At 43.1% G+C, this 27,632-nt stretch overlaps 1 protein-coding gene across 1 annotated transcript in view; it reads right to left on the bottom strand.

Moving 5' to 3' along the window:
- The window catches only part of CAP2 (cyclase associated actin cytoskeleton regulatory protein 2), a 162,109-nt gene extending 143,286 nt beyond the window's left edge, over positions 1 to 18,823 (bottom strand). Inside the window, 1 exon segment of the mRNA NM_001132441.2 lies at positions 18,420 to 18,823. The gene's annotated coding sequence lies outside the window, so the exon portion shown is untranslated.
- Between the last annotated feature and the right edge of the window lie 8,809 nt (positions 18,824 to 27,632).

The following is a 27,632-nucleotide window of genomic DNA, read 5'->3' as shown; positions in this document are numbered from 1 at the left end:
GGGGTGATGGGGCTGAGTAAGGCAGAGCCATAAAATAAAGCACTCTGAATGCTGACCAGGACCAGGATAAACCCTATGCTATTCCCCTATCACGGAGTGGAAACTCGCTTAGCTAAACACAAGATAGAAACCCTTCACTGAAGAGGAACCCATTCCCCAGGCCCCTCTATAGCCCTTTCTAAGCACCTATGCAGTTGAGGAAGCTCTTTCTATTCCTGTGTCCCCACGTTGCCCCTTTGTGCTTGTTTACGCCATGGAGGAGGCAGACTTCAATGAACTGCTTCTAGGAGTCCCCTAAGGGCCACCTAGGGGAGAAAAGAAGAGCCATGGAGACCCTGCTGGCCAGGCCACTGCAGACTGGGCAGGGGGGTCGTGAACCATTCTCCCTTTATCAAGTAAATGTGTTACTCCCCTTGTATCCAGAATATATAAAAAAACTTTTACGCTCAATAAGAAGACAAACATGCCAGTTTAATAATCAGCAAAATATCTAAATAGACATCTTCCCAGAGAAGACAGGCAAATGGCTAAGAGCACATGTGAAAGGGCTCAACATCAGTAGTCATTAAGAAAATGCAAATCAAGACTCCAATCAGATACCACTTCACACACACTAGGATGGTTACAACCTAAAAGACAGATAATAAAAAGTGCTGGTGAGAATATGAAGGAATTGGAACCCTCAGGCATTGCTGGTGAATATGGAAAATGGGGCAGTTGGTTTAAACTGTTTGGAAGTTTCTTCAAAAGTTAAGCACCGGTTTACCATATGAACCAGCCATTCCACTCTGTTTCACTCAAGAGAAACAAAAATATATTTTCACACACAGACTTGTGCATAAATGTCATAGCAGCACTGTTCATAATAGCCAAAAAATGGAAACAATCCAAATGTCCATTAACCAGTGAATGGCTAAGCAAAATATGGCATATGTATTATAATGGAGTATTATTCAGCCATAAAAAAGAATGAAGTACTGATACATGCTACAAAACAAGTGAACCTCAAAAGCATTACACTAAATGAAAGTCAGACAAGAAGACTGTGTATTGTATGATTCCATTTATAAGAAATATCCAGGAAAGGCTAATCTATAGAGATAGAAAGTAGGTTAGGACATTTAAAATGGGTCAATTTTATGGCATATAAAATTATAACTCAAAAAAGGTTTAAAAACAAACAAATGAAAAAGGATTGTGCCTCTTTGTAAAGATACAGTTAAAAACCATTAAATCTGGCTGGGCATGGTGGCTCATGCCTGTAGTCCCAGCACTTTGGGAGGCCGAAGCGGGTGGATCACGAGGTCAGGAGATCAAGACCATCCTGGTTAACACGGTGAAACCCCATCTCTACTAAAAAATACAAAAAAGTTGGCCAGGCGTGGTGGCGGTCGCCTGTAGTCCCAGCTACTCGGGAGGTTGAGGAAGGAAAATGGCATGCCTCAACCTCCCAAGTAGCTCGAGTAGCTACTACTCGAGGGAGGCAGAGCCTGCAGTGAGCCAAGATCATGCCACTGCACTCCAGCCTGGGCGACAGAGCAAGACTCCATCTCAAAAAAAAAAAAAACATTAAATCTGAGTAACTTTGCTATTCTCATCTCCCAACGGTCAGAAGTGGTGGTGAAACTTACCCAGAGACTGCTCCAAGTGGCCATACTCCCCACTCCTGGAACTAGTTGTACGGGCCAAGGCACGTGAGAGAATAAAACATTGATTCTCACCACTCTTTTTCCTCTGTGTAAGAATCACTGGGGGAGAGGTGAGGCTTCTTAAATGCAGGTTCCTGGGCCCCACTCTCAGCAATACTGATGTAGTAGTTCTAGGTATTCCCAGGAATCTGCCTTTTTAAGAAGCACTCTTCAGAGTACAAGGGCCCACACTTTGAGAATTACTGTAACAGAGGTGTGCAGGAATGTGGTGGGAGCACATGGGAAGGGGAGCTCAAGAAAGGTAGACATGCAACTGAGCCCTGGGAAGTAGAGAGGCTACCAAAGTTATGATAAGAACCAAATTAAGTCTCAAAGATGAGAGGATGGTATTCAGAAGAAGAAAAATAAGTAAAGGCATCCCAGCGCCTATGCCTCGCATATGCAAAGGCATGGAAGCATGAATGACGAGTAAATATAATTGAACATTCATTATGCACCAGGAGCTATCTAACAGAGCATGAGAAACAAGGGATTGATGAGTAGGTAGAAGGGGTGGTAGTGAGGGCTGGGAGGGGAGTTGGGAATAAAGTGACAGCAAGTTGAAGAAGATCTAAGGGAAGTTTAGATTAGGCAAGATTTGAGAAAAGATTAAATGGTTGGGGTTTGGAGGGAAAGGGAGAAGCTAGGATATCTTAGATGTTTTGCTTCAGGGAAGGTGGTGCCAATCAAAATAGAGATAGGGAGTGGAGGTGCCCAGGGCAGAGGAGTTCAGAGTTAGAGGATCTGCATTTGAAGTGCCTACAGTTGGCAGTTACGAGTAGGGACCTAAAGCTCAGGGGCCTTCTGGAAATATGTCGTAAGTATTAGCTACCCAATAATAATACATGCCTCAGGATTCTTGGGAAGGTGAAAGGAGACCATGAAGTGAACTTTGCAACTACAAAGTGATGCCTACATATCATTATTATAATTTCCCTCTGAATGGTCCATAGCACTCATCGCTGCGATCTGTACCCAGTGAGTGCTCAATCCCTGAATTATCGTGGCAAGTGTTACTACCTCTTCTATCTTCCAGACACAATGACAGTAACATCTCACACATCACACTTCCTTTTTTTTTGAGACAGAGTCTCACTGTGTCACTCAGGCTGAGTGGAGTGCAGTGGCATGATCTCGGCTCACCGAAACCTCTGCTTCCTGGGTTCAAGTGATTCTTCTGCCCCAGCCTTCTGAGTAGCTGGGATTATAGGTGCCCACCACCATACCCAGCGAATTTTTGTATTTTTAGTAGAGATGGGGTTTCACCACGTTGGCCAGGCTGGTCTCGAACGCCTGACCTCAGGTGATCCACCCGCCTCAGCCTCCTAAAATGCTGGGATTACAGGTGTGAGCCACCACGCACGGCCTCACACACCACACTTCTCAAACCACACCACAGAACAAGCACTCTGCAAAATCACCGCCGACTGCAAGCAGGGGGATATCAAAGCACCATGGACTGAAAGCATAAAAGAGGCTATCATAGGGCCGAGTGCGGTTGCTTACGCCTGTAATCCCAGCACTTGGGGAGGCCGACGCTGGCGGATCACAAGGTCAGGAGATCGAGACCGTCCTGGCTAACATGGTGAAACCCCGTCTCTACTAAAAATACAAAAAATTAGCTGGGCGTGGTGGCAGGTGCCTATAGTCCCAGCTACTCGAGCTACTCGGGAGGCTGAGGCTGCAGAATGGCATGAACCCGGGAGGCAGAGCTTGCAGTGAGCAGAGATCGCTCCACTGCACCCCAGTGTGGGCGACAGAGTGAGACTCCGTCTCAAAAAAAGAAAAAAAAAAAAAGTAGGCTATCATTTCATATAGTCAGTTACTTCTCATGACTAGAAATGTTTTACTTTATTAAATTCTGTCATTTCAATGTGAAGAATGCCTTGTCTCTCTGTAATGATGAGTGCTATGGTCTGGTTTGTTTGACCCCCTCCAAAACTTATGTTGAAATCTGATCCCCAGGTAGAGCCTAATGGGAGGTGGGAGGCGGGAGGTGTTTGGGTCATGGGGGTGGATCCTTCATGAATGGCTTGGTGCCATTCTCACAATAGTGAGTTCTTGCTCTATTAGTTCCCAAGAGAGCTGGTTGTTAAAAAGAGGTTGGCATCCATTTGTGAGCTGTAAAGTGGCAAGAAAAAAATGAGCCTGGCACCTCTCCCCTCCTCCTGCTTCTTTTCTCGCCGCGTAATCTGCGCATTCCAGCTTCCCTTCAACTCTCACCACAAATGGAAGCAGCCTGAGGCCTTTACCAGAAACAGATGTTTCTTCTACAGCCTGCAGAACTGTGAGCCAAATAAACCTCTTATCTTTGTAAATTAGTCTCAGGTATCCTTTATAGCAATACTAATGGACTTAGACAATGAGTAATAAGGTTTGTTGAAATTCCTTGTAATCTCAAAATTTACCAGCATTCATTGCAATTATATGCAATTAAATAAAAGATTCAGCAACTCTCTTAAAATAAAATGAAAAAAGAAAAGCCCTAAAGATCAGTTCTTAAGTGCTGGGCCAGTTTTATGAATAGAAATTAGCAACAAATCCAAGTGTGATCATTTGACGTAAAATAGAATAGCCAGGTGATCAATTTGGCCCAAGCATTCCTCCAGCCCGCTTTTGCTTCTTCATGTGTCTCTAGCTTCCTGGGTCTACTTTCACACTTGACTTTGATTTTTTTTTTTTTTTTTTTGAGACTGAGTCTTGCTCTGTCACCCAGGCTGGAGTGCAGTGGCAGGATCTCAGCTGACTGCAACCTCCACCTCCCAGGTTCAAGGGATTCTCCTGCCTCAGCCTCCTGAGTCACTGGGATTACAGGCGTGCATCACCACACCCAGCTAAATTTTTATATTTTTTGGTAAAGACGGGGTTTCACCATGTTGGCCAGGTTGGTCTTGAACTCCTGACCTCAAGTGATCCACCTGCCTTGGCCTCCAAAAGTGCTGGGATTACAGGCGTGAGGTAATGCGCCCGGCCATTTTTTTTTTTCAAGACAGGTTCTCACTCAGTTGCCCAGGCTGGAGTGCAGTGGCACAATCATAACTCACTGCAACCTTGAACTCCTGGGCTCAAGCGATCCTCCTGACTCGGTCTCCCAAAGTGCTGGGATTACAGACATGAGCCACCACACCCAGCTTCAATTTATTACTTCAACACAATCAATCAGGGGTTTCAACTCATGCTGTTGACCAGTAAAAAACTACAGGTTCTTCTTTTTTTGCCCTTTGAACCTGGGAGCCCAAAGTAAAAGGGGAAACAGAGAAAGTGGGTAAAGTGGAAAGAAAAGAATGGTGTGGAAGAAACAGAGGAGAAAAAGGAAACAAGAGAAAGCTTCAAAAAGAGGAAGTGGCTACCAGGGACACTCAAGAAGGAAGAAGCCCACTTCTGCCTCTCTCCAAACTGTGTTCAAAACACAAAAGGCAACTATCTGATTCCAAAAGACAAAACAATAGTACATGAATTGAGAAGAATCAAAATTGAAAAGGGAACCCATTTGGGAGTAAAATGCTGTTTTTCTTTCTCATTTTTTTCTTCTGGGTCGACCTTAAATCAGAATTGGGTGGGGGTGCAGGTAGTGAACACTCCAACAGAAACTCCTCTTTTTGGCCAGAGGAACTGGAAAGGGGGCCCTGGCTAATAGAAGAGTGTGAGGAAAGCCCAGGTTTTGGGTTTTGTTTGCATTTTTCTCTCCCAAGCGTTGCTGTAGTCACAGAACTGTGTGGCAGAACAGTGAGCAGCAGCACAGGCACCTGAAGGTTTTTTCTAAAGAAACCTGGGCCGGGTGAGGTTGCTCACACTTGTAATACCAGCAGTTTGGGAGGCCGAGGCAGGCGGATCATGAAGTCAGGAGTTCCAGACCAACCTGACCAATATGGTAAAACCCCGTCTCTACTAAAAATACAAAAATTAGCCGGGCGTGGTGGCATGGGCCTGTAATCCCAGCTATGCAGGAGGCTGAGGCAGGAGAATTGCTTGAACCCGGGAGGCGGAGGTTGCAGTGAGCCAAGATCGCGCCATTGCACTCCAGCCTGGGCAAAAAGAGCAAAACTCTGCCTCAAAAAAAAAAAAAAAAAAAAGAAAAGAAAAAGAAATCTGGGCTTACTGACAGAAAAGTAGGGGAACAGGGGACCCCGTGGTCCACAGAGTATGGGGAGAATTCCTGGTATTTTATTCCTCTTGCTACTTTGTCCTGAGGATGGCCCCAAGTCTTAGAGAACTGTACTACAGCAGCATAAGCAGCTTAAACTTTAAAAGAAATCCAATCTTTCCAGAAGAACAGGAAAAAAGGATCTTGGGGTAGAGGTGTGTGGCGAGAATCCCAGAGAGACGAGAGCTAAAGAAGGGGATGCCCTGGCTCTGTGTATGAACCGGCACAAGTCCCTGAGCTGTGCATGTGTGGGACGGTCCCAAAGGCTTTGCAAACTGAAGTAGATATAAACCACTGCTCAGGCTGGGTGCGGTCGCTCAAACCTATAATCCCAGCACTTTCAGAGGCTGGGGTAGGGAGATCGCTTGAGCCCAGGAGTTCACGACCAGCCTCGGCAACATAGGGAGACCCCGTCTCTACAAAAAAACTTAAAAATTAGCTGAGTGTGGTGGCGTGAGCCTATAGTCCCAGCTACTTGGGAAGCTGAGACAGGAGTATCACTTGAGCCCAGGAGGTCGAAGCTGTAGTGAGCCAAGGTCGTGCCACTGCCTTCCAGCCTGAGTGACAGAGTGAGACCCTGTTTCAAAAAAACAAAACATTATGCTTTTGTGCTTTAAATAAAAATAAAAATAATAAACAAAACAAAAGAAGAAATCATGACCAAAAACTTCCAAACTTGGTGAAAGCTATGCATTTACAGATCCAAATAGAGTAGTTGCCCTTTGCCCAGTTTCACTTTCTGTAGTTTCAGTTACCCATGGTCAACCATGGTCCGAATATAGGTGAGCACAGTACAATAAGATATTTTGAGAGAAAGAAAGAGACTCCACATTCACGTAACCTTTATTACGGTATATTGAAATAATGTTCTAGTTTATTATTAGTTATTATTGTTAATCTCTTACTATGCCTAATTTATACATTAAACTTTTTTAAATTTTGAGACGGAGTCTCACTGTCGCCCAGGCTGGAATGCAGTGGTGCAATCTCAGCTCACTGCAACCTCTGCCTCCAGGGTTCACGCGATTCTCCTGCCTCAGCCTCCGAGTGGCTGGGATTACAAGCATCTATACCACACCTGGCTAATTTTTGTATTTTTAGTAGAGTTGGGGTTTTACCACGTTGGCCAGGCTGATCTCAAACTCCTGACCTCAGGTGATCCACCCACCTCAGCCTCCCAAAGTGCTGGGGTTATAGGCGTGCACCACTCTACCCAGCCTTATATATTAAACTTTATCACAGTAGGTATGTATAGGAAAAAACGTGGTCTATATAGGATTTGGTACTATCCATGCTTTCAGGCATCAACAGGGGGTCTTAGAACGTATCCCCCATGGGTAAGGGGGGAATACTGTAGTGCTGTCTGTCTGTTATACACACACACTCATACAATACCTTCTGGTGAGTGCCTCCAAAGAGGAGAACAATAACGATGAATAAAGATATAACTGCCTACAAAGAAATAAATAAAATGTAATGGCTGTTATCCTCTTTTGAGAGGTGTCATAAGTACTTAGACCTTTAATTTTTTTTTTTTTTTTTTTTGAGATGGAGTCTCACACTGTCACCCACGCTGGAGTGCAGTGGCGCAATCTTGGCTCACTGCAACCTCCATCTCCCAGGTTCTAGAAATTCTCCTGCCTCAGCCTCCCAAGTAACTGGGATTACAGGTGCGTGCCACCAAGCCCAGCTAATTTTTTTGTTTTTTGTTTTTGGTTTTTTTTTGAGATGGAGTTTTGCTCTGTCGCCCAGGCTGGAGTGCAGTGGTGCCATCTGGGCTAACTGCAAGCTCTGCCTCCCGGGTTCACACCATTCTCCTGCCTCAGCCTCCCGAGTAGCTGGGACTATAGGCACTCGCCACCACGCCCGGCTATTTTTTTGTATTTTCAGTAGAGACGGGGTTTCACCGTGTTAGCCAGGAAGGTCTCCATCTCCTGACCTCATGATCCACCCGCCTTGGCCTCCCAAAGTGCTGGGATTACAGGCATGAGCCACCGCACCTGGCCATTTTTTGTATTTTTAACAGAGTTGGAGTTTCACTATGTTGGCCAGGCTGGTCTTGAACGCCTGACCTCGTGATCCACCCACCTCGGCCTCTCAAAGTGCTGGGATTACAGGTGTGAGCCACCGTGCCCGGCCAAGACCTTTAATTCTTAAATGTCTTCCTTAGGGACATCCAGTAAAACAAGGAGTCACTAGAACTATGTCAATTAATGAATTGGTTCATTTACCAATACTGAGCTAGAAAGCTTTTGCCACAATTACTGACCCTTGGTTTTTGGTCAGAAAATAGCAGCAGGGTGAGCTACAACAGGAGTCTTCAATTTTTTTACTTGTATATACCCTAAAAGAATTTTGTAAAAGCCTCTTGCACATTTTTAGATTGGCATATAGAAACTGTCACCAAAATGTGAATAGTCACAAAGAATGTAACTTCCAACACTGTGTAAATATGGACATATAAAACTATCTCATATGTCCAGTGAAATTCATTCTTACTCATTTTAAAAGAATACTGGAACAGGCTGCTCTTTAATAGTCACAAATTTTGCATAATTCCATTTTCTCCTTGAACTTATATTTCCACGCTTCTTGCCCTACAGAAGTTTATCCTAATTTTACATATTTTATGCTTTAGTCTATTTTACTCATTAGCCTACCATACTTTTCTGCATCAAAAACATTATTTAAATTTAAATTCTAATTCAATGGTCAAAACATTTTTTAAAAAAAGCTATTCTGATACCATTGTTACTATTAGTAGGATGTGACTTAGAAAACAACACAAATATTACAAATTTTGACAATAATTACTAAAAGTAAATAAAAAGCAACTTTACTGGAAATCTCTCTCTTTTGAACACCTTTATTTTTCATTACTTTATGGATATGTGGATGTGTATACTTATTAAAGTGAGTCAAGGTGGCTAGGCGCAGTGGCTCACGCCAGTAATCCCAGCACTTTGGGAGGCCAAGGCGGGCGGATCACCTGAGGTCAGGAGTTTGAGACCAGCCTGGCCAACATGGTGAAACCCCATCTCTACTAAAAGTACAAAAAAATTAGCTGGGCATGGTGGCTCGCACCTGTAGTCCCAGCTAGCCAGGAGGCTGATGCATGAGAATCACTTAAATCCAGGAGGCAGAGGTTGCAGTGAGCCAAGATCGTTCCATTGCACTCCAGCCTGGGCGACAGAGCAAGACTCCATCTCAATAAAAAATAAAATAAAATAAAAATAAATAAAATGAGTCAAGGTTGAGCATCAATTTAATTCTTATATTTTGTTTTTATCAATGTAATGCTGGGAAACTAATGAGGAGATGGAAATGGGAGGAATTTTGTTATAGAAATGTCACTTGATTTTTTGAACTCCAACATCACATGGTAGTGAAATATCAAAACTTATTTTAATTGTCAGTGTAAGGAAAAATTGAGAAGACAAATTTCATGAGTACCCTAATACTTATTCATCTGGGTCATCTCAGTCATCCATTGCATTTGACTAAGCTATTTTATAACTCTGTAGAGATACAAGTTAACTTGCAGAAAACTGACAGTAAAGCAAGTCATACAGACATGCAAATAAACTTTATCCTGTAGAAGTCCAATCACCTTCCCTCTCCCATTGTGGAAGAAGCCAGTTTTATATGTATTAAGCAAATTCATTCCAGCATTCTTATAAATGATCTCCTTTAAACTGACTGCAAACCCTTTCTGGCTCTCTCATTTTTTAAATAAGTTTGAAAATGTCTATTTTTTATTTGTATGAGAGTGAAAATTTCATTCTCTTTTAGAGTTTATCCTTTAATATCAGTTTACTATTTGATTAGATTGGGCTTCACTTTTTGTTTTTTAAGATAGATTTAGAAAACCCATGATTTGCAAAAGGGTCTCTGTGCAGGCATTAGAGTCATTTGCTTTCTCACCCCTGAAACAAAATTTATATTCAGAAATTTCCCCCTTTTTGTCCTCCCCATCCCCTAGAGTTTTACATCCTTGGACAAAGCAATTTACTAAAATGGGTTAGACATAAACCGTTCAGTAAAATGGATTAGGAAAATGGGGTAGACATATGCTTTTCACAAGGAAAGCGAGAGGAAGGTGATTACAGAAAAGCAGATGGGAAAGAGAACTTGTGTCCCCATTTCAGGTCCATTCTCATCAAGATTAGTCTTAGGAAAAAGCACATACGGAAGAGGAGGATTTGGACCTTTATATTCTCAAAGCACCTGTGCACATGCACCTTTGGCAAGCCTTTGCATATAGTAAATGCACACAGTTTAAAGATTGCTGAACCAAAATAAGAAGCATAAAAATGAGTTCCATCCCCAATTATATATTATATAGAGACTCACACTACTAACAAGCCTCTTTTTAAAGTTTTCAATTACTGAAGACTTTGAATTGATAATTGTCCACCTTTCATTCAGAAAGAGGCATTGAGGGGAGTGAATTCCTAAAGAAGAGAGAGGGTGTTCTGAAGCAAGATGGAAGGAGGGGGAGTGAAGGGTTGTCTACAGTGAGAACTTTGAACACAGAGAGGAGTACTAAGAAACAGAGAAGAAATTCAAATGGAGGAGAAATAAAAATGTAAACTTAAAAAAAATTGCCTAAATAATTGTGGATCTGCATTGTACCCTGAAAATCTCTAGCCACAGCTTCTAGCATGACTGACGAGAGAAAGACTATCTGCATTTAGCCTACCTCATGTCAAGTAACCAATTAGTTGAACCTGTCCATCAATCAACCTAACTCATTAGGCCAGACATTTGGTTTTCCTGCCACTGGAGAGGGGTGAGTAGCAATACCAGGACAGTATACATTCGATGGAAAAATCACACTTATATCATATTGATCTATGACTTGCACAGTTTGGGTAATACATAGGTTACTATGTTAGTTCCTTTCAGGCTGCTATAACAAAACACCACAGACTGGATAGCTTATAAACAACAGAAATTTATTTCTCACAGTTCTGGAGGTTGGGAAGTCCAAGATCAAGGCAGATCAAGGCCCACTTTCTGGCTCATAGATGGCACTTTCTTGCTGTGTCCTTACTTGGCAAAAGGAACAAAGGATCTCTCTTGGTTCTCTTTCATAAGGGCACTAATCCATTCATGAGTGCTCTGCCCCATGACCTATTCACCTCCCAACGCCTTCCACTCCTAATACCATCACAATGGCAGTGAGGATTTTGACATATGAATTTTGGGCGGACACAAACATTCAGACCACAGCAGCTTCGAAACTAAGATTACAAATGGATGCCTCCAACTCCGGTATATCACACTATAACCAGACCGAACTATACATGCACCACCTGGAAGCCTATTTTACCTGGTTCTGAAAAATCTGATCATCTCATTTTCTTAGTGTGGTCCAATTTAACTGTTCTTGTTGCCTTAGGATAAAATAATTCATTTTCATAAGAATCCAGTGATTCTTTTTTTTTTTTTGAGACAGAGTCTCACTCTGTTGCCCAGGCTGCAGTGCAATGGCGCGATCTCGGCTCACTGCAAGCTCTGCCTCCTGGGTTCATGCCATTCTCCTGCCTCAGCCTCCCAAGTAGCTGGGACTACAGGCACCTGCCACCACAACTGGCTAATTTTTTTTTGTATTTTTAGTAGAGACGGGGTTTCACCATGTTAGCCAGGATGGTCTCGATCTCCTGACCTTGTGATCTGCCCACCTCAGCCTCCCAAAGTGCTGGGATTACAGGCATGAGCCACTGTGCCCGGCCAAGAATCCAGTGATTCTTCTCTGACTAAAACTAAATAGAAACAAAGTAGGAAATGATGACAATCATCCGAATAGATCCTTCGAGACTTATGTTTACAGCTTAAGTGTCATCTTCTATTCATTCTGTCTTCCTTCACTGATCTTCATTTTTGCATCCCCAGATGCTAGGGATATAGCAGTCACTCAACAAAGGGGGAGTAAGTCAACCAATGGATCCCAGAATTTCTCTGGAGTTCCAAATGGAATGATGCAAAGTAACAGAGGTTATTTTCTCATTAAACTGTGCACAATAATAGGACAACAAAGCTGTCTATGTACTACAGGTGTGTTTTGTTTGTGTGTGTGTGTGTGTGTGTGTTGTAAGATGGAGTCTCACTCTGTTGCCCACACTGGAATGCAGTGGCATGATCTCGGCTCACTGCAACCTCCGCCTCCCGGGTTCAAGCGATTCTCCTGCCTCAGCCTCCCAAGTAGCTGGGACTATAGGCACATGCCACCATGCCCAGCTAATTTTTTTTTTTTTTGTATTTTTAATAGAGATGGGGTTTCACCACGTTAGCCAGCATGGTCTCAATCTCCTGACGTTGTGATCACCCGCCTTGGCCTCCCAAAGTGCTGGGATTAGAGGTGTGAGCCACCATGCCCAGCCACTACAGGTCTGTCTTTGGTGTCTCCAGCATCTTAACTTCTCCAGGAACCATCTTCCTCTTCAGAACTGCCATTTAGCTTACCTCCCTTCTATGTTCAGCCTCTTGGAACCCTCCTTCAGCCCCTCAGAACACCCCTTCCCATCAAAACAAAAGAGATTTTAGATCAGACTTCTATATTGCAGAATGGCCTTTACATTCTGAAAAGCTGAGGGCTAACAGGAACATCAAAGGTTATTTACTTCCTCCATGTATCAGGTAAATGTGAAATTTTAAGAATTAGGGGCTAGTGCACCTTCTGCAGGTGGCTAAGTGTTCAATGAGAAGCCAGGATTATTAGATGCCTAATTAACTAGACGGGGCAGATGAAGACCCCATTCATAATAGTCGTAATTTCTTCTTCTGGTTTTAGACAACGTCCTATGTCCTTGTCTGTATAGGGCTGTATACTGAAAGGGAAACAATCGCTTCACATAATTTCTTAGTGAAAGAAGCCATTTTTTTTCCTAAAGTGGGAAAAGTGTCTACTAAAGACAGAAACAAAACAAAACAAGATGGAATTCCCCCGGATATAAAAGCTCATTTAGGCCGGGCGTGGTGGCTCATCCCTATAATCCCAGCACTTTGGGAGACCGAGGCAGGTGCATTACCTGAGGTCAGGAGTTCAAGACCAGCCTGGCCAACATGACAAAACCCTGCCTCTACTAAAAACATAAAAATTAGCTGGGTGGGGTGGCACGCGCCTGTAATCCCAGCACTGGGAAGGCTGAGGCACGAGAATCACTTGAACCCGGGAGGCGGAGGTTGCAGCGAGCCGAGATGGTGCCACTGCACTCCAGCCTGGGTGACAGAGCAAGACTCTGTCTCAAAAACAAACAAACAAAGCTCATGTAGCAAAAGGACAAATATTGTATAAGGTACTTAGAACAGGCACATTCAGGGACAGAAAGTAGAATGGTGGTTGCCATGGATTGTGGAAGAGGAGAATCCAGAGTTATATTTAGTGGGTACAAAGTTTCAGTTTCAGATGATGAAAAAGTTCTGGAGATGGACAATAGTAATGGTTACACAACAGTGAGAATGAGCTTAATGTCACTGAATAGTATGCTCAAAAATGTTTAAAATCCGACCAGGCGCAGTGGCTTACGCATGTAATTCCAGCACTTTGGGAGGCTGAGGCGGGCAGATCATGAGGTCAGGAGATTGAGACCATCCTGACTAACACGGTGAAATCCCGTCTCTACTAAAAATACAAAAAATTAGCCGGTCATGGTGGTGGGCACCTGTAGTCCCAGCTACTTGGGAGGCTGAGGCAGGAGAATGGCCTGAACCCAGGAGGCAGAGCTTGCAGTGAGAGGAGATCGCGCCACTGCACTCCAGCCTGGGCGACAGAGCAAGACTCTATCTCAAAAAAAAAAAAAGTTTAAAATCATAAATTTTATATATATCTTAAAATAGTAAAAGTAATTTTAAAATTCCTCATAATGGTTTGTTCTGACTTTAAGGTGCTTTCCCCCTTCTAAGTTCAAGGAGAAATATCCTGAATGAACGGCAAAAGCTCACTGCCTAAGTCAACGACAGATCTAGATCTGCCCAAGGTTCATTGTTATCAGATTTACCTAACTAAATCATATCGGAAATACTAGACCACCCAGCAGGATATACAATACGAGGCAACTTTTAATGAGGTTTAGTAACCACTCATGTACTTTGATTAAAGTAATGTTCCTTTGATGTAATGATAAAGTTGTCCTCCCTCCCATCCTAAACCCAGGTGATATAAGGAGATGAAGATGTCCGTGAGTGACTGGGTTAAAAGGCTCTGCTGTGAAATTCAGTTGCGAAATTTTAGATTTTCCACACTTCTTAAAACGTTGGGAAATACACTTACAACTAGAATGTAAATAGGATGAGAAGTCAGAATGTCAGATCTAATCATTTTATCTTGGTTTGGGGAAATGAGTAAGTGGTTACATGCCATCAATGTGTGAGTCAAAGGAGAATCAGGTTCTTTTTTTTTTTTTTCCCATTAAAATACATGGCACATTCACAGTGAAGAACTCTCGCACATGTGTGCCAAGACACATGGAAAAAAGTCTTCAAAGCAGCATTCTTTGTAATAGCAAAACATGGGAACCAACCCAAATGCCTGTCAACGAGAACGGTGAAATAAATCATGGAATATTTGCCAAGAAATATTACATACCTACATGCAACAACGTGGGTAATTCTTTTTTTTTTTTTTTTTTGATATGGAGTCTCGCTCTGTCACCCAGGCTGGAGTGCAGTGGCGCGATCTTGGCTCACTGCAAGCTCCGCCTCCCGGGTTCACGCCATTCTCCTGCCTCAGCCTCCCGAGTAGCTGGCACTATAGGTGCCCGCCACCATGCCCGGCTAATTTTTTGTATTTTTTAGTAGAGACGGCGTTTCACCACGTTAGCCAGGATGGTCTCGATCTCCTGACCTCGTGATGCGCCCTCCTCGGCCTCCCAAATGTTGGGATTACAGGCGTGAGTCACCACGCTCGGCCCAATGTGGGTAATTCTTAATGACCTAATGTTAAATTTTAAGAATGCGAGATTAGGCTGGGTGCGGTGGCTGACGCCTGCAATCCCAGTACTTTGGGAGGCCAAGAAGGGCAGATTACCTGAGGTCAGGAGTTTGAGACCAGCCTGGACAACGTGGTGAAATCTCTTCTCTACTAAAAATACAAAAATTAGCCAGGCATGGTGGCCCGCGCCTGTAATCCCAGCTACTCAGGAAGCTGAGGCGGGAGCATCTCTTGAACACGAGAGGCGGAGGTTGTAGTGAGCTGAGACTGTGCACTCCATTCCAGCCTGGGTGACAGAGAGAGACTCCATCTCAAAAGAGAATGCGAGATTATAAATACCTTTTTTCATAAATCAAAAAACAGACCTAAACACTATTGTTTTGGAATACATACACATGTGATAAAACTGTTTTACAATAAACCAGGGAATGATTAACACAAAATTCAGGGTTGGGAGGGACATGAGAGCAGGCACAGAGGAAAAACACAAAGATGCAACTGGATGCTAACAATCTAGTACTTTTTCCCCTAGTTTTCTGTTTATTTTCTTTAACAATTTTATTGAGATGTAATTCACATACCACACAATTCACCCATTAAAGGTGTACAACTCAATGGTTTTTAGTGTATTCACAGATACGTGAGACTATCACTACAGTCGATTAGAGGATATTTTCATGTTTCAGCTCAAAAAGAAACCCTGTGACCTTTATCTATCACTTACCTACCCAACCCACCTACAGCCCCTTCGGCCCTAAGCAACAAAAAATCTACTTTCTAGCTCTATACATTTCCTTGGTCTGGACATTTTCAAATGAATAGATCATACAGTATGTGATATTTTGACTGGCTTCTTTCACTTAGCATAATGTTTTCAAGATTCATCCACGTTGTAGCATGTATCAGTACTCCACTCCTTTTTATGGCCAAATAATATCTCACTGTATGGATATACCACCTTTTATTTATCCACTCATCAACTGATAGTCATTTGGTTTGTTTCCACCTCTTGGTTATTATAAATGGTGTTGCTGTCAACATCTGTGTAGAGGTTTTTTTGTGAGCACATGTTTTCATTTCTCTTGGACATATATTTACAATGGAATTGCCAGGTCATATGGTAACACTATGTTTAATTTGAAGAACTGCCAAACTTTTCCAAAGTGAGGGCACCATCTTATATTCCCATCAGCGGTGTACAAAGGTTCCAGTTCCTCCACATCCTCACCAGTATTTGTTATTACCTGACTTTTTGATTATAGCCATGCTAGTGAGTATAAAGTGGTATCCCATCGTGGTTTTGATTTGCATTTCTCTGATGAATAATGATGTTGAGTATCTTTTCATGGGTTTATAGGCCATTTGTATATCTTCTTTGGAGACAGCTATTCAGATCCTTTGCCCATTTTTAAATTGGATTATTTTTCTTTTTATTATTGAGTTGTAAGAATTCTTTATATGTTGTGGATACAAGTCCCTTATCAGATACATGATTCCTAAATATTTCCTCCCATTCTATGAGCTATCTTTTCACAACTGTCTAGTTCTTAAGCCCTAGTTTATAAACCTAGTGATGGGTTCACAGGTGTTCGGTTGAATATAATGTTCATAACTTACCTAGACTTAGCATATTATTTTTACATATAAAATGTTACATAATAAATTAAAAACAAAACAAAACCTCATGCATAAAGATGTTAGGAAATATTCAAAACAAAACAAAACTCCGTAATGCTCAAAATAAGTTAATGCTTTTCTGGAGGGTATTTAACTTAACTACCAAGGTATAACAGGCACTCAAGAGAATGTGGCCCATTAATCCTTTCAATAGACTCCTCTCCAGATTCTAGCACAGAATCAATCAGTGGGAGTAGCAAACTACTACTAGAAGGACAAATCCATTCCCTTCTCTCTTACTCTTGTGTTTTCTGCTCCTCCCTCAAGCTAAGAATAGTTTTTACATTTTTTAATGCCTGGAAAAAAAACAGAATAATATTTTGTTACTGGTGAAAAGTTCAACATCTGTAAATAAAGTAAAACACAAACATACCATTCCTTTAGGTATTGTCTTTAGCTGCTTTCAAACTATCACCGTGGAACTGAGTAGTTGCTAAGGAGACCATACGGCCTGCAAAACCTACATGTTTACTATCTAGCTCTTAACTCAAAGGTTTACCAAACCCTACCCTGTATCAACAAATTAAATTACTTCTCACATTAACGATGGGGAACAAAAACTTACTTCCTACTAGCAAAAACCACCTTGATAATCACCTTTCTGATTTCTCATGGTCAACTTCTTTTTCTCTTTATCCTTAAGAAGTATTTATATGACACTTTGATTGTAATGTTATTAAGAATTTTTTAAATTTCGGGATTCATGGAGAAGTCGCCTTTCCTTGCAAAATATGCAGTATATTCAAGAAGTCATGCTCCATCTACACTTAAGGTACTGAATTAACTATTTCACACACTTTCATTGTCTATCCATTACATGCTGTGAGCCAAATACTGTTTGGTGCTGTAGGAACTACCAAACAACCCATCCTTGCTCTCAAGAGGCTTGCAGTCTAATTAGACTCTAGTAACTATAAATCCAATTCTCTAAAGTTCACTCTACCGTTGTAATTTTACACTAAGTGGGCTTAGATAGTTTGCCAAGAATTCTGAGGAACATTGCTTAAATGAAATCTACAGAAGCAGTAAGGAAATAGGAGTACTCAGTAAACTACAGTGCTCAAGTCCCAGAAGCTTCTGCATTTCCACGACTATAAAACCAAAGGTCCTAGATGTTTTTACCAAGTGTTCATCTCCACTCTGGCTGTTTGGACCTAGTCCTGGTTCAATTTCCTAAATGCAGTCACGCATACATACTCATTTTTAAGAATGCATCCATTCAAATATTGCTACAACTTGCAGCGAACACTACTCTGATGAGAATAAAGAAAAGGCCATCTGCAGGTTGATTTCTGGCCCTAAAAGTGATGATAGGGCGGCTACTTCCACGAACACCCCTCTACCCAAAGCAGTCAGAGAGCCAGCGGCGGGTGTCGTTTTTCCGAGCCGTTCCCCCAGTCTCAGTTGCCTCTGCATTTTTTAGAAGTGACTCATCTCCTCAAGTCAGGTTCTGCAGCGGGGGAAGCCAGGTCTGTTTCTTTCCAGCACTTTCTGATCGAGGTGGCTCTGGTCAGAGCCGGCGCAATGACTCCCACCCACACCCCCCTGGAGGACTCACAGCCCGGCGGACGAGACCCCCCAAAGTTAGAGCGGCCAGGCGGGCGGCGGCGCTGGGGTGGGGAGGCCGCGGCCGCCCGCCAACCCCAGGCAGCTCCTGCCCGCACCCCGCCTTCGGAGCGGCCAGGACGCCGGAGCTGGGGAGGCGGGGGCAGGGCGCGCCGCTCCGCTGACCCAGATGGGAGTCCGCCCGCGCCCGCGCCCCGCGCCCCGCGCCCGGCGCCAGGGTCGCCGCGCCCCGGCCCCCGCGCCCGCGCCGCCTTTATTCCCCTCGCGCTGCCGCCACAGCCGCCGCGTCCCGGCCGCTTCCCCACCCCACCCTCCGGGCGCAACTTGCCAGCGCCCGCCGCCAGGCGCCCCCCGCACCTGCACCCCGACCCCTCCCCGCCTCGCTGGGCCCCGACCGCTGCAGGATTACCTGCTTCGCTGCCCTGGGGTCCCGTCCTCGGCAATGCAAATCCGTGGTCCGCCACTCGCACCCTCCTCCCGCGGCCCTCCCCTTGTCCTCCCCTCTCCCTCCTCCCAGCTGAATAGGAACCGGTGTCAGTCACGCTGCTCCAGGGGAGAGTCGCCGGCAGCTTCCGGAGCTCCAAATACAGACGAGCTGAGGGGGGAGAGGGAGAGCAAAGCCACGCGGGTGGGGAGTGGAAATAAAGGGGAGCAGAGAGGAGAAGGGGGTGGAGGAAAGGAGGGGCAGATGGGCCGTGGGAGAAAAGACAGGGAAATGGGGAAGGCAGAGCCAGGGAACGCCAGCCTGCCTGCCAAGCGCCAGGCTATGCGAGAAATGGATTCGGTGCATGAGGCAGTATTGCAAAGAAGTCTGGAAAGATCCGGAGGCTCCTGGCTGAAGGAGGCACAGATAGGTTGGATCCCCGAAGATTTGTGCAGAGAAATGTGTAATGGATCCTTAGGAATCAAGAGACGGCATGTGTGTCCCCAGACCCGATATGAGGGTAAAGGCTCTGGGAGGAGAAGGAGCTAGACAGCTAACGCTTTAGCGAGGCATCAAGACTGGGTGCACTCATACTGCGTGTGATGACATTTTTAAAAAGTATTTTATAAACAGCAACTTTTAAAATGTCCCGATTATTTAAAAATCAGAGTAACCAAACCCGCTCGGCTTCTTAAGATGTGCAGCATATTTGTGGCCACTTCCCCTTTATATATTGATTATAATTATAAAATTGGAGGCTTTTCTCTTAACGTCATTAGAAGGAAAGCATTGATTTTCAATTTTCATCAAAGTTTATTTCAGTCTAAAAAAGTGACTTGAAGCTCTTTATTGAATGAATGCCAGGAAAATAATTGCAGAGAAGAGAAAAAAAGAGGGGAAATGTAACTGATATCTTCTGAAAGTAAAATCTCCAAACAATAAATGTGAGATGAATTTCTTAAATGCCAATATTCTCTGTCGATGTTAAAATTGCACATAAGTTGGTTCTGTACATTATAAGGCTTATTCTGACCCCATAGGTCAGCACTTATACAAAGGTCATTCCAATTACACATTGCTGTCTGCTGACACTAATGAGGTGCAGTGAGTCTTTGCTTCCCTTTGTCTGGAAAGAAGGGAAACAAAATGACATAAACATTGATCAATGAGTGCTTACACTGCATAAAGCCAGAGCCAGCACCCTCCCTATCCTGTGGATACCTTGCATATGGCGGGCATTCAATATGTTTGTATTAAATAATGAATGAATGGATGGATGGATGAAGTATGTATGCATTTAGAACATTTGTGTTCCAGAAATGCAGAAAAAATATATATCCACAAGAATCAATGTGTGCAGGACCACAGGGAAGTTCCAAGCATCCATTCATATGACTTTTTTTTAACACTAACTTCAACAAACATTAGCAGAGTATTTCCTCAGCTAAATCTATTTTTTATTGGAGTATAAGGTATTATGGAGTCTAAGAGTGGATGAGCCACAAATCCTGTCTTTAGGTTGATAATATAGTAGGAAGATGTGAAGAGTATAAAAATAACCACAGTTCTAGGAATGTCGTAAAAAATATTCTAAAAGAAGTCTGAACAAATTTCCATGGATGTTCAGAAGAGAGGAAAGTTGCTTCTAGACTGGGGATCAGAGAACACTTTCTGATGGACATGAGAGTTGAGTCTTCATGCGGAAATGAGACATTAAGAGTGGATTGTGGAGGAAAAACCCTCAAGATGATGGGCAGGGACAAAAGTGGAGAGGTAATAAAGGATGGCATGTATAAAGGACAGTCTGTGAGTTTAGCTGGAATGGAGGGTTGTGGAAGCCAGGTGTGGAAGGAAGGTTAGGCCCTGGCTGGTAGAGGCCTTCAATCTTAGCCTAAAATATTTGAAGCCTAAGTAGGAGGCACTGGGGGACTATTGACCATTTTTGAGCATAATCATGATAACAATGGTTAATTTGGTGGTGGTATATAGGACTGGAAAGAGATAGGAGGCAGAGAAATCCACTAAGAAATAATTCGCTAGTCTGGAGGGGAAAGTAACGAGCCTCAACTTGAAGCCTGAACTCTTCCCTGAACTAGCCCTATCATAGCATCTGTCTGCTATATGATGTCTCCCCAAAAGGTCTAGCCCCCAGTGAACACTTCTTCCTCACAACTCTTTGATACTTATTGTCCATATTTTCCAACTAGACCTATACATTCCAAGAAAGTGGGGATTAGGTCTGTTTGGTTAATCGCTATTTTCTCAGGCCAGACACATGAAGATCACTGACTACATATTTATTGATAACATTTTCTTGTACAGGATTAGGTCAGAAAATAGTGGAATTGAAAGAAGAGGACAGTAGCTGGGCTTTTCTAAATCTTTACAGTTCCCCTTGAGATTCCAGCCCAAACCTGCCTTTTTCCTTAGCCCATGATCTCATGATGTGCCAGACAAAGAGGCCGATAACTGTGTTAACTTCTACTCCTTCAACTTTTCTCCCCTCTACCTCAAAATTTCTCCCGTCATCTCCTTTGTCCTGTATATTTCTTTTGAGTTGATGTCTCCTTCCTTGTCATTGCTAAAAGTATTCTGGTCTCTTCTTCCACCTTGTGCCCTTGTCCTTGCATTCTGAGCCACCTCCTCTGCACTGAGTTTGTCCCCATGGATTACACTCCAACTGCAACAGCCAAGGCTGAACTCAAGGGCTGATAACACAGTAGACACGGGAAAAATCCTTTTTCCCTATTTAACCTATGGTTAGAATGATTCTACTGCTCTTTTACCTTTGTTTATACAAAATAAAACTTTTTAATGAACTCTTTTTTATAAGGGGCTTTGCTAGAATCTCAACAGAGGAGGTGACCCAGGACCTCAAAATTCTATAAAGCTTATACAGTACAGTAGTCCCCCCGTATCCACGAGGGATATGTTCAAAGACCCCCAATGGATTCCTGAAACCACAGATTCGTATTGAACCTTCTATACAGTATTTTTTTCCTATACATATGTACCTATTATTTTTAATTTATAAATTAGGTACAGTAAGAGATCAGTGATAACAATTGCCCTTCTTCTTCTTGTGGTGATGTGAGATGATAAAATGCCTGTGGGATTTAATGAGCTGAGGTGAATGACGTAGGCATTGTGATGGCGCATCAGGCTACTATTCATCTTCTGATGATTATGTCAGAAGACGAGTCACCTGCTTTGGGTGATTTTATCAGTTTGTTCTTGCATTGCTATATACAAATGCCCAAGACTGGGTAATTTATAAAGAAATGAGGTTTAATTGTCTCATGGTTCTGCAGGCTGTATGGGAAGCATAGTGGCTTCTGCTTCTAGGGAGGCCTCAGGGAACTTTCAATCATGGTGGAAGGCAAAGGGAGAGTGAGGCATCTTAAGTGCCAGGAGCAGGAGCAAGGGGAGGGGGGAGGTGCCACACACTTTTAAACAACCAGATCTCACGAAAACTCACTATCGTAAGGACAGCACCAAGGGAGGATGGTGCCAAACCATGTGAAACTGCCCTCATGCTCCAATCACCTCCCACCAAACCCCACCTCCAGCACTGAGGATAACAATTCAACATGAGATTTGGGTAGGGACACAGATCCAAACCATATCAGTGACACTGGATCATGGAGTCATTACCATGGCTATGGTTGGATGCAGGAGCCGATGATGTCAACAGGCAGATAGCCTGGACTGCAGGGGTATCCAATCTTTTGGTTTCCCTGGGCCACAGTGCAAGAAGGAGAATTGTCTTGGGCCACACATAAAATACTAATGATAGCTGATGAGCTAAAAAAAATTATATATATATATATATATATATATATATATATATATAAAAGTCATAATACTTTAAGAAAGTTTACAAATTTGTGTTGGGCCACATTCAAAGGCATCCTAGGCCACGTGTGGCTCACAGGCCCCAAGTTAGACAAGCTTGTTAGACAGCATAAATATACTGGGCAAAGGGATGATTCACAAATGGACAGGATGGAAGAGGATGGCTTGAGATTTCATCACCCTACTCAGAATGGAGCACAGTTTGAAATTTAAAATTGTGTATTTATGGAATGTTCCGTTTAATATCTTCAGACTACAGATGACCACGGATAACTGAACCAAACTAAACAAAACCACAGGCTGCTGTAGATGGCATCCCGGCTTCTATGATCTCTTCTCCAAATCTTCACCCGAGGGCCTGTTTGACCTGAGGCACAAACAGCCTCATTCATCAGAATCATCTGGGTAGATCATGTTTGGTATGTTTAGCCTTTTGGAAATATCTTCTTTTTTTAAAAGACCATCTTATGATGGCCATACCTTAACTAAATTCCAGGTATTGAAGTCAGGGTGGGTTAGAAGAAAGTATTTGAGAAGAGGAAGGAGGTGCCTGACACCACTCAAACCACTGTGTGTGTCTCTAATAATCTACCTTGTGGGTAAGATTGTCCCCACATAAAAATTTTATGTAACTAAAAATAGATAAGACCACTGATCTTAACAAACATAATCATCTTTTTTAAATGCTACTGACTTTTAGAACTGTGCCTGAATGCTTCAGTCCACTTGCATCTCTTCCTTAAATACCTTTGAAATTTACAGTTTATTCATTAAATTAGAAAGAAATTACTATCTTAAATTTCTTCTGCTTTCTGTTTTTTAAGTGTCCCCTATCAACCCGTAACTGCCTAAAAGCAAGGCCATAGATATCTCGAATGTCTTTTATGTCATTACTCAATCCTAAGGAAAGGGCTGCTACCAGTGCTACCAGCCCATGTGGTGTCTCTTCCTCTTGTCACCTGTTAGCAAATATCCTCCATTCATCCGTAAGCCACCCGCACAGCTATACATAGTGTTCCTGAACAAGGACAGTTCATGATATGCAATCAGTGGTGAGTCTATAGTTTTATTAGTTTGCTTAATGAAACAAATCCAGATTTAAAGTCGGGACTTATAGAGAAATAGGCAAGTTTATCTTTTTGTTTTGTTTTGTTTTGAGACGTTGTCTCGCTCTGTCACCCAGGCTAGAGTACAGTGGCACGATCTCAGCTCTCTGCAAGCTCCGCCTCCTGGGTTCACGCCATTCTCCTGCTTCAGCCTCCCGAGTAGCTGGAACTACAGGCGCCCGCCACCACGCCCGGTTAATTTTTTGTATTTTTAGTAGAGACGGGGTTTCACCGTGTTAGCCAGGACGGTCTGGATCTCCTGACTTCATGATCTGCCCGCCTTGGCCTCCCAAAGTGCTGGGATTACAGGCGTGAGCCACCGTGCCCGGCCGGCAAGTTTATCTTAAACAATGTAGGAAATAAAATGATTGCCAAAAGCATTTAACATGTTTTTATAAAAATTCCAATTATTGAGAAGAAATACAGTAATGGTTTTGACAGCAAAATTAATAAGAGAAAAGCCAGACGTCAAAATTTAGAGACAGTCTGAGGAAGAGAAATTATTTGAGAGAATGTAAGAGAACTGTAGGCCAATTTGAATCCAGAAAAAGTTACCAATATGATATTTAACACTTGTACTCTGAGTATAAAGAAGACTTCAGAGGGTGAAATTGCCTGAGGCCAATGGTTAGGTTTTATTAGTAAGAAAGCAAGTTTATTTATTTTCCATTTTAATATAGAATCTTAAAAGTAATGAAAATATAGAACAGATAAAAATATCACATCATCCTAACAGCATGTATTTGTGTATTCTTTCATTTCTCTTCATATCTCTTCCATGTGGTATATTTTGTAGTGTGTAAGTTAAAAGAGAAGCCATAATCTATAGTTGAAATCAAGAATTAGATTTCAGGCTGGGCGTGGTGGCTCATGCCTGTAATCCCAGCACTTTGGGAGGCCAAGGCGGGTGGATCACCTGAGGCCAGGAGTTCGAGACCAGCCTGGCCAACATGGCTAAACCCCGTCTGTACTAAAAATACAAAAATTAGCTAGGTGTGGTGGCGGGTGCCTGTAATCACAGCTACTTGGGAGGCTGAGGCAGGAGAATTCCGTGATCCCGGGAGGCAGAGGTTGCAGTGAGCAGAGATCGTGCCATTGCACTCTGGCCTGGGCCTGGGCTACAGAGCAAGACTGCGTTAAAAAAAAAAAAAAGCATTAGATTTCAGTTTTAAAGATAAAAGTGTGAGTATTGAGTAGAATCCTGCCCCTCTCATTTAATCATGGCAGAAGTATGTTTTTACACTATTGCTAGAAATGGGGCATCAGCAAAGGGCAAAGAAAGAAAACTGAGAGGTGTGGAGAAGTCTACCCAGAACTTAGCCGAAATTAACAACCGCCTTTGAAGTGAAACAAATGCCCAAATATCACACACCTGGCACATAGATGGCTCTCAATAAATATCACTTGAAGTGAATATTGTGACACACACCACTTAGGAAAAAATAGGGAAAATATGCATTGCCTAGAAGAAACTTTGATTGTCCAAAAGCAATCTTAAACAATAAATGAAAGTCAGTGGTGTATTATGAATTTAATATTGTATATACTGTGCATATTATATACCTAGCACCATTAAATACAGAATATTTATAATGTTTAATATATACAAAATAAAGAGTGGATTAATCTGTAATTCCATGGAATCTCTAAGACAGCCAGTGGAAAATTCCAAAACAGTAACTCTCCCTCCAGTCAGGGAGATTCCTAGTCAGGGTACGTACAAACGTTTTACGAAGACCAACTCTAGATATCCAAGTTTCTGCCTGTTTTAGTTCCATAGTCATTGTTTTGTTGACGACCAAAACAAGAGGGATTAACTTTGAATAATTGTCCTGGCCAGACTTCACACTTGGAAAACAATACTCTATTGAGTGTTATGCATTCCTCAGTTTTTGGCAACAATGCAATCTAGATGAAATATTTTTGCAATGATCCTTAAAAATAACAATAAGGCTGGCTGGGCTGGGCGCAGTGGCTCACACCTGTAATTCCAGCACTTTGGGAAGCCGAGGCAGGCAGATCACGAGGTCAGGAGGTCGAGACCATCCTGGCTAACATGGTGAAACCCCATCTCTAGTAAAAATACAAAAAATTAGCCGGGAAAGGTAGCGGGCGCCTGTAGTACCAGCTACTGGGGAGGCTGAGGCAGGAGAATGGCGTGAACCTGGGAGGCGGAGGTTGCAGTGAGCCAAGATTGCGCCACTGCACTCCAGCCTGGGTGACAGAGTGAGACTCCATCTCAAAAAAACAAAAAAACAAAAATAAGGCTGATTTTTTAAAACCTGATCCTTCTTTCTGATACCTCAAGTGTTTTGTTGATCTGATCCAGTTGTTTCTCATTGAACGTACAGGATAACATCATGAGTTATTTAGACGCTGAGTCTATAGGAAAGGAAGCTCTAGGAGCCCCCTTACCAATTCTGGTCAGAACAACGAACATTCTTCTCCTTGTCTCCCCCACACTTCCCATCCAGGATTATCTCTATCATCTTGTGACTAAAGGAGAAAATAGCTCCCCAGCTGTCAGTGGCTTTCTCAGCTGCCGACATGAGAACTTGATCACACGCGGGAAACTCCTGAATTAAGGAAATGTATCAGCATGCACACTTTGATTACACCATGCAGGCTTTGGGGTAGTCATCTCATCAGTGCTCGCACAAGAATATCTGAGGCTACAATAAAGACTCAGCTTATGGAATCTCAAAAGGTTGAACTGGGAAGCAGGGAGTAGAATGGTGGTTGCCAGGGGCTAGAGTGGGGCATGGAGAGATGTTGGTCAAAGGGTACAAAGTTTCAGTTAGAGAGGAGGAGCAAGTTCTGGAGATCTATTGTGTAGCATGGTGACCACAGTTAATGATAATGTATTATATACCTGCAAATTGCTGAGAGGGTAGATCTTCAATGTCCCCACAACAAAAAGTAAGTATGTGAGGTATGGGTATGTTCACTAGCTTGATGTGACCATTTCACAATGTATACATATATAGAAACATCACATTGTACACCTTGGGTAAATACACAGACAGTCCTGAATTAGGATGTTTGACTTCACCATTAGTTTATCTGGGGTGTTAAGTGCATTTTCCATTCACAATGTTTTCAACTTACAATGTGTTTATTGGGACATAGCCCCACTGTAAGTCAAGGAGCATCTGTGTACAATTTTTATTTGTCAGCGATATCTTAATTAGCTTCTGCCATCCTGCCCTGCCTTTCTCCCTCCCTCCCTCCCTTCATCCCTCCCTCCCTCCCTCCCTTCTTTCCTTCCTTCCTTCCCTTTCTTCCTTCCTTCCCTTCCTTTCTTCTCTCTTTCCCTCCCTCCCTCCTTCCTGCCTTCCTTTCTCTTTCTTTCTCTTAAAATTTATTAAAGGCTTTACATTTTTATTTTATTTTATTTTTGAGATGAGGTCTCACTCTGTCACCCAGGCTGGAGTGCAGTGGTGCAATCTTTGCTCACTGCAGCCTCTACCTGCTAGGCTCAAGCAATCCTCCTTCCTCAGCCTCCCGAGTAACTGGGACTACAAGTGTGTGCCATCACTCCCAGCTAAATTTTGTATTTTTTGTAGAGATGGAGTTTTGCCATGTTGGCCAGGCTAGTCTCAAACCGCTGGGCTCAAGTGATCCACCTGTCTTGGCTTCCCAAAGTGCCGGGGTTACAAGCATGAGCCACCACACCTGGCCTTCCTTCCTTCCTTCCTTCCCTTCCTCCCTTTCTTCCTTTTTTTTTTTTTTTAAATGGGGTTTCATGCTGTAACCCAGGGTAGAGTGCAGTGGTGGGATCATAGCTCACAGTAGCCTCAAACTCCTGGGCCCAAGCAATCCTCTTACTTCAGCCTCCCAAATGGCTAGGACTACTGGCATGCACTATGCTAATTTTTTAGTTTTTGTAGTGATGAGGTCTCACTCTGTTGCCCAGGCTGGTCTCAAACTCCTGGCCTCAAGTGATCCTGCTGCCTCAACCTCCCAAAGTGTTGGAATTACAGGCATGAGCCACCATGCCCAGCCACTCCTGTTCTTTTGAATAAGATTTCATATGGTACTAGATCAGAAGCAGCTGGGTTTTCTATGCTTTAGAGACAGCATATGTTCGCTCATAGCATTTCAGAAGTTCTATGGGCCCCATCAAATCTGTTAATAGTGAGTGGAACGGTGGTGTGAAGAAGGGAACTGGGGCCCTCGTTGGTGTTGGCTCTTTCCCCAGGCTTCTACTTTCCAGGGATTCATAAGAGCTGGACAC

The sequence above is a fragment of the Pongo abelii genome, chromosome 5 (genome assembly GCF_028885655.2).
Source record: "Pongo abelii isolate AG06213 chromosome 5, NHGRI_mPonAbe1-v2.0_pri, whole genome shotgun sequence".
Lineage (NCBI taxonomy): Eukaryota > Metazoa > Chordata > Mammalia > Primates > Hominidae > Pongo > Pongo abelii.
Note: the sequence above shows the minus strand (reverse complement) of the source record. Positions and strands in the feature narration are given on the sequence as shown.